We start from the raw sequence: 9403 nt of genomic DNA, 5'->3' as shown, positions 1-9403 counted from the left end.
TCCTCATGGTAAAAAATCCCATTTTTAACACAATAAGTTCTTTGAAATTTTAATACTTTGAACACATTTAATAGCTCCATGGTTTTTACACATTTATTCTGTGTTCCCCTACTTTCTAAATTAACACTAATGGTTCAGCTCAGTCATTTGTTTATCATAGAAATGTGTCAAATATCACTACACAGAGATTTTTTGTTTACACGTGACTTTTGTGTTCCTCATTTCAAGGCGCATTAGGGGTATTGTCCCATATTGAAATCCATAGTTCTGATTTTTCCAAATATTTTTAGGTGATCTTCATCGGTATGACATTCTGAATAAATCTGTGTATTTTTGTCCATTTCTGAAAAAAAATAAAGTCGTTTCAGCACTATATGGCAATGACACTTTTATCGCTATATTCATTTATTCTTAATACAACGTGTATGTATAATTAATTTCTTCCAGTATACCTTTACTAGTCAAAACAAGGACAAAACTTCTGATGATAACCTTAAATTACAATATACAGACCCTGTTAAAGCATTCCATAACATTTTCCTGTGTCTTAAAGTGCATTTTGACAGAGAAATTATGCAAAAATGTAGATTTCATAAAAAAAAACCCACCAAAATAACTATTCTTACTAGTAGACATCTGGTATATAATACTATGAAAACCCCTCAAAACTACTGGGAAAGTCATTCTTATTATGTAATTAGAGTGCAATGAAGTGCAAATTTTCAAAACTTGTCCATTCACATAATTCTATTTAAGAAAAAAAGGCTTTTTACATGTATTTTAGTGAAAACCCTTTCTCAGTGAGAAATCCACATGAGGTATTATAGGAAACATTGTGACATCACACGTATTATGGCGTCATTAAATAACGACAGATCAAAATAGTGCTAAATAGAGTTTGCAGTGTTACATGAGAATCAGTTGCCGCAAGATTTAACTCGAAATGTTGAGTCGAAAAGATCAGTAACCAAGCCTTTTCATTTAATAGCAAGACCATAGCAACAGTTTTCATATAAGCATATTTATAACATACCGACTGTAATTTCATTTGCACAAATACCATAAATAAATAATTTAGAGCTTACCTAATAAATCAAAATGCTTACCAGTTATTCAGGACTTTTTAAAACCTTTAGTTTGCCATCTCATGTTTAATAGTAATGATATGTCTGGAACTGAAATAAGACAAAAATTTTACTCAGGCTGTGTTATCATTTAATTTAAGTACATAAGTATTATCGAGAGAGAAAAATCTAATACTTGAAAGTTTCATCACAAAGAAAGAAAAATGCCTCTCCCTTGTGGCTTAGCCACCTTCATTTAAACTGTTTATATTAGAAGCAATGGGTAGTATCTAACTAGCTTAATACATGTAGTTGAATAGCAATATTGTTTTCAAGAGGATTGGCCCTCCCCCTTTTTCACTGAGAAATGACAATATCTTGTGTTTGCTCGTGTGCATTAACAATAGTAATACATGATTTTCTTAATACATGTACAAGGTTTTTTTTCTGTTTATTTGCATATGATATCTACTGACCAGGGTCAAATCATTGTATAAAAGCATGTGATGATGTATCTCACTTTACTCGTGTGAAGTGTGTTATCTCCCTTGATTATCAGCTATTCCTGCAGACCAGAGTGATAATTACATAACAAAGACTATATTGTGTCATGTTTACTTACAATTAATTCATATTACATGTAAGTTTTCCTGCCTTTTTCAATTGAATAAACAATTCCTTTCGGATCTCTCGGGGTAAACAAAGTTATGATTGTGCCTAAAAAAAGTGTTCAGCCCCGTGCCAGTAACGATTTTAAAAGCGAAAAATTCATTGAATTTTTGCTGTTCTTTATCAATAATATTTATCTTTAATCATTTATGATAACTAGGTATAAATAAAAAACTACTAACCATCATTTTCACAATTTTCTGTGGTGTACAAGGTGAAATTATCTTAAGATATCTCTGGATCTTGTCTTAGAAGATGGGGCAATATGCGCAATTGTTTCTCCATAGGCCGTAATGGTAACGTTTTCTTCTGTTGCTCAGCCCATATCGTAAACTTGTATATGTATGATGGCTTGTTTCGAAGCTGAGACATTTTTACATATGTGGTTAAATTTTCGGGGTACGAAGTGTGATTCATTTTTCCGTAATTTAGCAAACCCCGAGAATCCTTTTGCGATGTGGCTCCTCATGGTAAAAAATCCCATTTTTAACACAATAAGTTCTTTGAAATTTTAATACTTTGAACACATTTAATAGCTCCATGGTTTTTACACATTTATTCTGTGTTCCCCTACTTTCTAAATTAACACTAATGGTTCAGCTCAGTCATTTGTTTATCATAGAAATGTGTCAAATATCACTACACAGAGATTTTTTGTTTACACGTGACTTTTGTGTTCCTCATTTCAAGGCGCATTAGGGGTATTGTCCCATATTGAAATCCATAGTTCTGATTTTTCCAAATATTTTTAGGTGATCTTCATCGGTATGACATTCTGAATAAATCTGTGTATTTTTGTCCATTTCTGAAAAAAAATAAAGTCGTTTCAGCACTATATGGCAATGACACTTTTATCGCTATATTCATTTATTCTTAATACAACGTGTATGTATAATTAATTTCTTCCAGTATACCTTTACTAGTCAAAACAAGGACAAAACTTCTGATGATAACCTTAAATTACAATATACAGACCCTGTTAAAGCATTCCATAACATTTTCCTGTGTCTTAAAGTGCATTTTGACAGAGAAATTATGCAAAAATGTAGATTTCATAAAAAAAAACCCACCAAAATAACTATTCTTACTAGTAGACATCTGGTATATAATACTATGAAAACCCCTCAAAACTACTGGGAAAGTCATTCTTATTATGTAATTAGAGTGCAATGAAGTGCAAATTTTCAAAACTTGTCCATTCACATAATTCTATTTAAGAAAAAAAGGCTTTTTACATGTATTTTAGTGAAAACCCTTTCTCAGTGAGAAATCCACATGAGGTATTATAGGAAACATTGTGACATCACACGTATTATGGCGTCATTAAATAACGACAGATCAAAATAGTGCTAAATAGAGTTTGCAGTGTTACATGAGAATCAGTTGCCGCAAGATTTAACTCGAAATGTTGAGTCGAAAAGATCAGTAACCAAGCCTTTTCATTTAATAGCAAGACCATAGCAACAGTTTTCATATAAGCATATTTATAACATACCGACTGTAATTTCATTTGCACAAATACCATAAATAAATAATTTAGAGCTTACCTAATAAATCAAAATGCTTACCAGTTATTCAGGACTTTTTAAAACCTTTAGTTTGCCATCTCATGTTTAATAGTAATGATATGTCTGGAACTGAAATAAGACAAAAATTTTACTCAGGCTGTGTTATCATTTAATTTAAGTACATAAGTATTATCGAGAGAGAAAAATCTAATACTTGAAAGTTTCATCACAAAGAAAGAAAAATGCCTCTCCCTTGTGGCTTAGCCACCTTCATTTAAACTGTTTATATTAGAAGCAATGGGTAGTATCTAACTAGCTTAATACATGTAGTTGAATAGCAATATTGTTTTCAAGAGGATTGGCCCTCCCCCTTTTTCACTGAGAAATGACAATATCTTGTGTTTGCTCGTGTGCATTAACAATAGTAATACATGATTTTCTTAATACATGTACAAGGTTTTTTTTCTGTTTATTTGCATATGATATCTACTGACCAGGGTCAAATCATTGTATAAAAGCATGTGATGATGTATCTCACTTTACTCGTGTGAAGTGTGTTATCTCCCTTGATTATCAGCTATTCCTGCAGACCAGAGTGATAATTACATAACAAAGACTATATTGTGTCATGTTTACTTACAATTAATTCATATTACATGTAAGTTTTCCTGCCTTTTTCAATTGAATAAACAATTCCTTTCGGATCTCTCGGGGTAAACAAAGTTATGATTGTGCCTAAAAAAAGTGTTCAGCCCCGTGCCAGTAACGATTTTAAAAGCGAAAAATTCATTGAATTTTTGCTGTTCTTTATCAATAATATTTATCTTTAATCATTTATGATAACTAGGTATAAATAAAAAACTACTAACCATCATTTTCACAATTTTCTGTGGTGTACAAGGTGAAATTATCTTAAGATATCTCTGGATCTTGTCTTAGAAGATGGGGCAATATGCGCAATTGTTTCTCCATAGGCCGTAATGGTAACGTTTTCTTCTGTTGCTCAGCCCATATCGTAAACTTGTATATGTATGATGGCTTGTTTCGAAGCTGAGACATTTTTACATATGTGGTTAAATTTTCGGGGTACGAAGTGTGATTCATTTTTCCGTAATTTAGCAAACCCCGAGAATCCTTTTGCGATGTGGCTCCTCATGGTAAAAAATCCCATTTTTAACACAATAAGTTCTTTGAAATTTTAATACTTTGAACACATTTAATAGCTCCATGGTTTTTACACATTTATTCTGTGTTCCCCTACTTTCTAAATTAACACTAATGGTTCAGCTCAGTCATTTGTTTATCATAGAAATGTGTCAAATATCACTACACAGAGATTTTTTGTTTACACGTGACTTTTGTGTTCCTCATTTCAAGGCGCATTAGGGGTATTGTCCCATATTGAAATCCATAGTTCTGATTTTTCCAAATATTTTTAGGTGATCTTCATCGGTATGACATTCTGAATAAATCTGTGTATTTTTGTCCATTTCTGAAAAAAAATAAAGTCGTTTCAGCACTATATGGCAATGACACTTTTATCGCTATATTCATTTATTCTTAATACAACGTGTATGTATAATTAATTTCTTCCAGTATACCTTTACTAGTCAAAACAAGGACAAAACTTCTGATGATAACCTTAAATTACAATATACAGACCCTGTTAAAGCATTCCATAACATTTTCCTGTGTCTTAAAGTGCATTTTGACAGAGAAATTATGCAAAAATGTAGATTTCATAAAAAAAAACCCACCAAAATAACTATTCTTACTAGTAGACATCTGGTATATAATACTATGAAAACCCCTCAAAACTACTGGGAAAGTCATTCTTATTATGTAATTAGAGTGCAATGAAGTGCAAATTTTCAAAACTTGTCCATTCACATAATTCTATTTAAGAAAAAAAGGCTTTTTACATGTATTTTAGTGAAAACCCTTTCTCAGTGAGAAATCCACATGAGGTATTATAGGAAACATTGTGACATCACACGTATTATGGCGTCATTAAATAACGACAGATCAAAATAGTGCTAAATAGAGTTTGCAGTGTTACATGAGAATCAGTTGCCGCAAGATTTAACTCGAAATGTTGAGTCGAAAAGATCAGTAACCAAGCCTTTTCATTTAATAGCAAGACCATAGCAACAGTTTTCATATAAGCATATTTATAACATACCGACTGTAATTTCATTTGCACAAATACCATAAATAAATAATTTAGAGCTTACCTAATAAATCAAAATGCTTACCAGTTATTCAGGACTTTTTAAAACCTTTAGTTTGCCATCTCATGTTTAATAGTAATGATATGTCTGGAACTGAAATAAGACAAAAATTTTACTCAGGCTGTGTTATCATTTAATTTAAGTACATAAGTATTATCGAGAGAGAAAAATCTAATACTTGAAAGTTTCATCACAAAGAAAGAAAAATGCCTCTCCCTTGTGGCTTAGCCACCTTCATTTAAACTGTTTATATTAGAAGCAATGGGTAGTATCTAACTAGCTTAATACATGTAGTTGAATAGCAATATTGTTTTCAAGAGGATTGGCCCTCCCCCTTTTTCACTGAGAAATGACAATATCTTGTGTTTGCTCGTGTGCATTAACAATAGTAATACATGATTTTCTTAATACATGTACAAGGTTTTTTTTCTGTTTATTTGCATATGATATCTACTGACCAGGGTCAAATCATTGTATAAAAGCATGTGATGATGTATCTCACTTTACTCGTGTGAAGTGTGTTATCTCCCTTGATTATCAGCTATTCCTGCAGACCAGAGTGATAATTACATAACAAAGACTATATTGTGTCATGTTTACTTACAATTAATTCATATTACATGTAAGTTTTCCTGCCTTTTTCAATTGAATAAACAATTCCTTTCGGATCTCTCGGGGTAAACAAAGTTATGATTGTGCCTAAAAAAAGTGTTCAGCCCCGTGCCAGTAACGATTTTAAAAGCGAAAAATTCATTGAATTTTTGCTGTTCTTTATCAATAATATTTATCTTTAATCATTTATGATAACTAGGTATAAATAAAAAACTACTAACCATCATTTTCACAATTTTCTGTGGTGTACAAGGTGAAATTATCTTAAGATATCTCTGGATCTTGTCTTAGAAGATGGGGCAATATGCGCAATTGTTTCTCCATAGGCCGTAATGGTAACGTTTTCTTCTGTTGCTCAGCCCATATCGTAAACTTGTATATGTATGATGGCTTGTTTCGAAGCTGAGACATTTTTACATATGTGGTTAAATTTTCGGGGTACGAAGTGTGATTCATTTTTCCGTAATTTAGCAAACCCCGAGAATCCTTTTGCGATGTGGCTCCTCATGGTAAAAAATCCCATTTTTAACACAATAAGTTCTTTGAAATTTTAATACTTTGAACACATTTAATAGCTCCATGGTTTTTACACATTTATTCTGTGTTCCCCTACTTTCTAAATTAACACTAATGGTTCAGCTCAGTCATTTGTTTATCATAGAAATGTGTCAAATATCACTACACAGAGATTTTTTGTTTACACGTGACTTTTGTGTTCCTCATTTCAAGGCGCATTAGGGGTATTGTCCCATATTGAAATCCATAGTTCTGATTTTTCCAAATATTTTTAGGTGATCTTCATCGGTATGACATTCTGAATAAATCTGTGTATTTTTGTCCATTTCTGAAAAAAAATAAAGTCGTTTCAGCACTATATGGCAATGACACTTTTATCGCTATATTCATTTATTCTTAATACAACGTGTATGTATAATTAATTTCTTCCAGTATACCTTTACTAGTCAAAACAAGGACAAAACTTCTGATGATAACCTTAAATTACAATATACAGACCCTGTTAAAGCATTCCATAACATTTTCCTGTGTCTTAAAGTGCATTTTGACAGAGAAATTATGCAAAAATGTAGATTTCATAAAAAAAAACCCACCAAAATAACTATTCTTACTAGTAGACATCTGGTATATAATACTATGAAAACCCCTCAAAACTACTGGGAAAGTCATTCTTATTATGTAATTAGAGTGCAATGAAGTGCAAATTTTCAAAACTTGTCCATTCACATAATTCTATTTAAGAAAAAAAGGCTTTTTACATGTATTTTAGTGAAAACCCTTTCTCAGTGAGAAATCCACATGAGGTATTATAGGAAACATTGTGACATCACACGTATTATGGCGTCATTAAATAACGACAGATCAAAATAGTGCTAAATAGAGTTTGCAGTGTTACATGAGAATCAGTTGCCGCAAGATTTAACTCGAAATGTTGAGTCGAAAAGATCAGTAACCAAGCCTTTTCATTTAATAGCAAGACCATAGCAACAGTTTTCATATAAGCATATTTATAACATACCGACTGTAATTTCATTTGCACAAATACCATAAATAAATAATTTAGAGCTTACCTAATAAATCAAAATGCTTACCAGTTATTCAGGACTTTTTAAAACCTTTAGTTTGCCATCTCATGTTTAATAGTAATGATATGTCTGGAACTGAAATAAGACAAAAATTTTACTCAGGCTGTGTTATCATTTAATTTAAGTACATAAGTATTATCGAGAGAGAAAAATCTAATACTTGAAAGTTTCATCACAAAGAAAGAAAAATGCCTCTCCCTTGTGGCTTAGCCACCTTCATTTAAACTGTTTATATTAGAAGCAATGGGTAGTATCTAACTAGCTTAATACATGTAGTTGAATAGCAATATTGTTTTCAAGAGGATTGGCCCTCCCCCTTTTTCACTGAGAAATGACAATATCTTGTGTTTGCTCGTGTGCATTAACAATAGTAATACATGATTTTCTTAATACATGTACAAGGTTTTTTTTCTGTTTATTTGCATATGATATCTACTGACCAGGGTCAAATCATTGTATAAAAGCATGTGATGATGTATCTCACTTTACTCGTGTGAAGTGTGTTATCTCCCTTGATTATCAGCTATTCCTGCAGACCAGAGTGATAATTACATAACAAAGACTATATTGTGTCATGTTTACTTACAATTAATTCATATTACATGTAAGTTTTCCTGCCTTTTTCAATTGAATAAACAATTCCTTTCGGATCTCTCGGGGTAAACAAAGTTATGATTGTGCCTAAAAAAAGTGTTCAGCCCCGTGCCAGTAACGATTTTAAAAGCGAAAAATTCATTGAATTTTTGCTGTTCTTTATCAATAATATTTATCTTTAATCATTTATGATAACTAGGTATAAATAAAAAACTACTAACCATCATTTTCACAATTTTCTGTGGTGTACAAGGTGAAATTATCTTAAGATATCTCTGGATCTTGTCTTAGAAGATGGGGCAATATGCGCAATTGTTTCTCCATAGGCCGTAATGGTAACGTTTTCTTCTGTTGCTCAGCCCATATCGTAAACTTGTATATGTATGATGGCTTGTTTCGAAGCTGAGACATTTTTACATATGTGGTTAAATTTTCGGGGTACGAAGTGTGATTCATTTTTCCGTAATTTAGCAAACCCCGAGAATCCTTTTGCGATGTGGCTCCTCATGGTAAAAAATCCCATTTTTAACACAATAAGTTCTTTGAAATTTTAATACTTTGAACACATTTAATAGCTCCATGGTTTTTACACATTTATTCTGTGTTCCCCTACTTTCTAAATTAACACTAATGGTTCAGCTCAGTCATTTGTTTATCATAGAAATGTGTCAAATATCACTACACAGAGATTTTTTGTTTACACGTGACTTTTGTGTTCCTCATTTCAAGGCGCATTAGGGGTATTGTCCCATATTGAAATCCATAGTTCTGATTTTTCCAAATATTTTTAGGTGATCTTCATCGGTATGACATTCTGAATAAATCTGTGTATTTTTGTCCATTTCTGAAAAAAAATAAAGTCGTTTCAGCACTATATGGCAATGACACTTTTATCGCTATATTCATTTATTCTTAATACAACGTGTATGTATAATTAATTTCTTCCAGTATACCTTTACTAGTCAAAACAAGGACAAAACTTCTGATGATAACCTTAAATTACAATATACAGACCCTGTTAAAGCATTCCATAACATTTTCCTGTGTCTTAAAGTGCATTTTGACAGAGAAATTATGCAAAAATGTAGATTTCATAAAAAAAAACCCACCAAAATAACTATTCT

At 31.7% G+C, this 9403-nt stretch overlaps 1 long non-coding RNA gene across 2 annotated transcripts; it reads right to left on the bottom strand.

The window, feature by feature from the left end:
- Positions 1 to 37: 37 nt before the first annotated feature.
- Positions 38 to 9159, bottom strand: LOC143061535 (uncharacterized). Of its 2 annotated transcripts, none has more exons than XR_012974446.1 (9): positions 8501 to 9159; positions 7692 to 7760; positions 6306 to 6928; positions 5497 to 5565; positions 4111 to 4733; positions 3302 to 3370; positions 1916 to 2538; positions 1107 to 1175; positions 38 to 343 (listed from the first exon to the last, which is right to left on the bottom strand). It is a non-coding gene; the product is annotated as an uncharacterized LOC143061535 (long non-coding RNA). The 2 variants fall into 2 exon arrangements; XR_012974447.1 differs by lacking the exon at positions 8501 to 9159 and adding an exon at positions 8272 to 8446.
- Between the last annotated feature and the right edge of the window lie 244 nt (positions 9160 to 9403).

Source organism: Mytilus galloprovincialis, unplaced genomic scaffold, assembly GCF_965363235.1.
Source record: "Mytilus galloprovincialis unplaced genomic scaffold, xbMytGall1.hap1.1 HAP1_SCAFFOLD_386, whole genome shotgun sequence".
NCBI lineage: Eukaryota > Metazoa > Mollusca > Bivalvia > Mytilida > Mytilidae > Mytilus > Mytilus galloprovincialis.
Note: the sequence above shows the minus strand (reverse complement) of the source record. Positions and strands in the feature narration are given on the sequence as shown.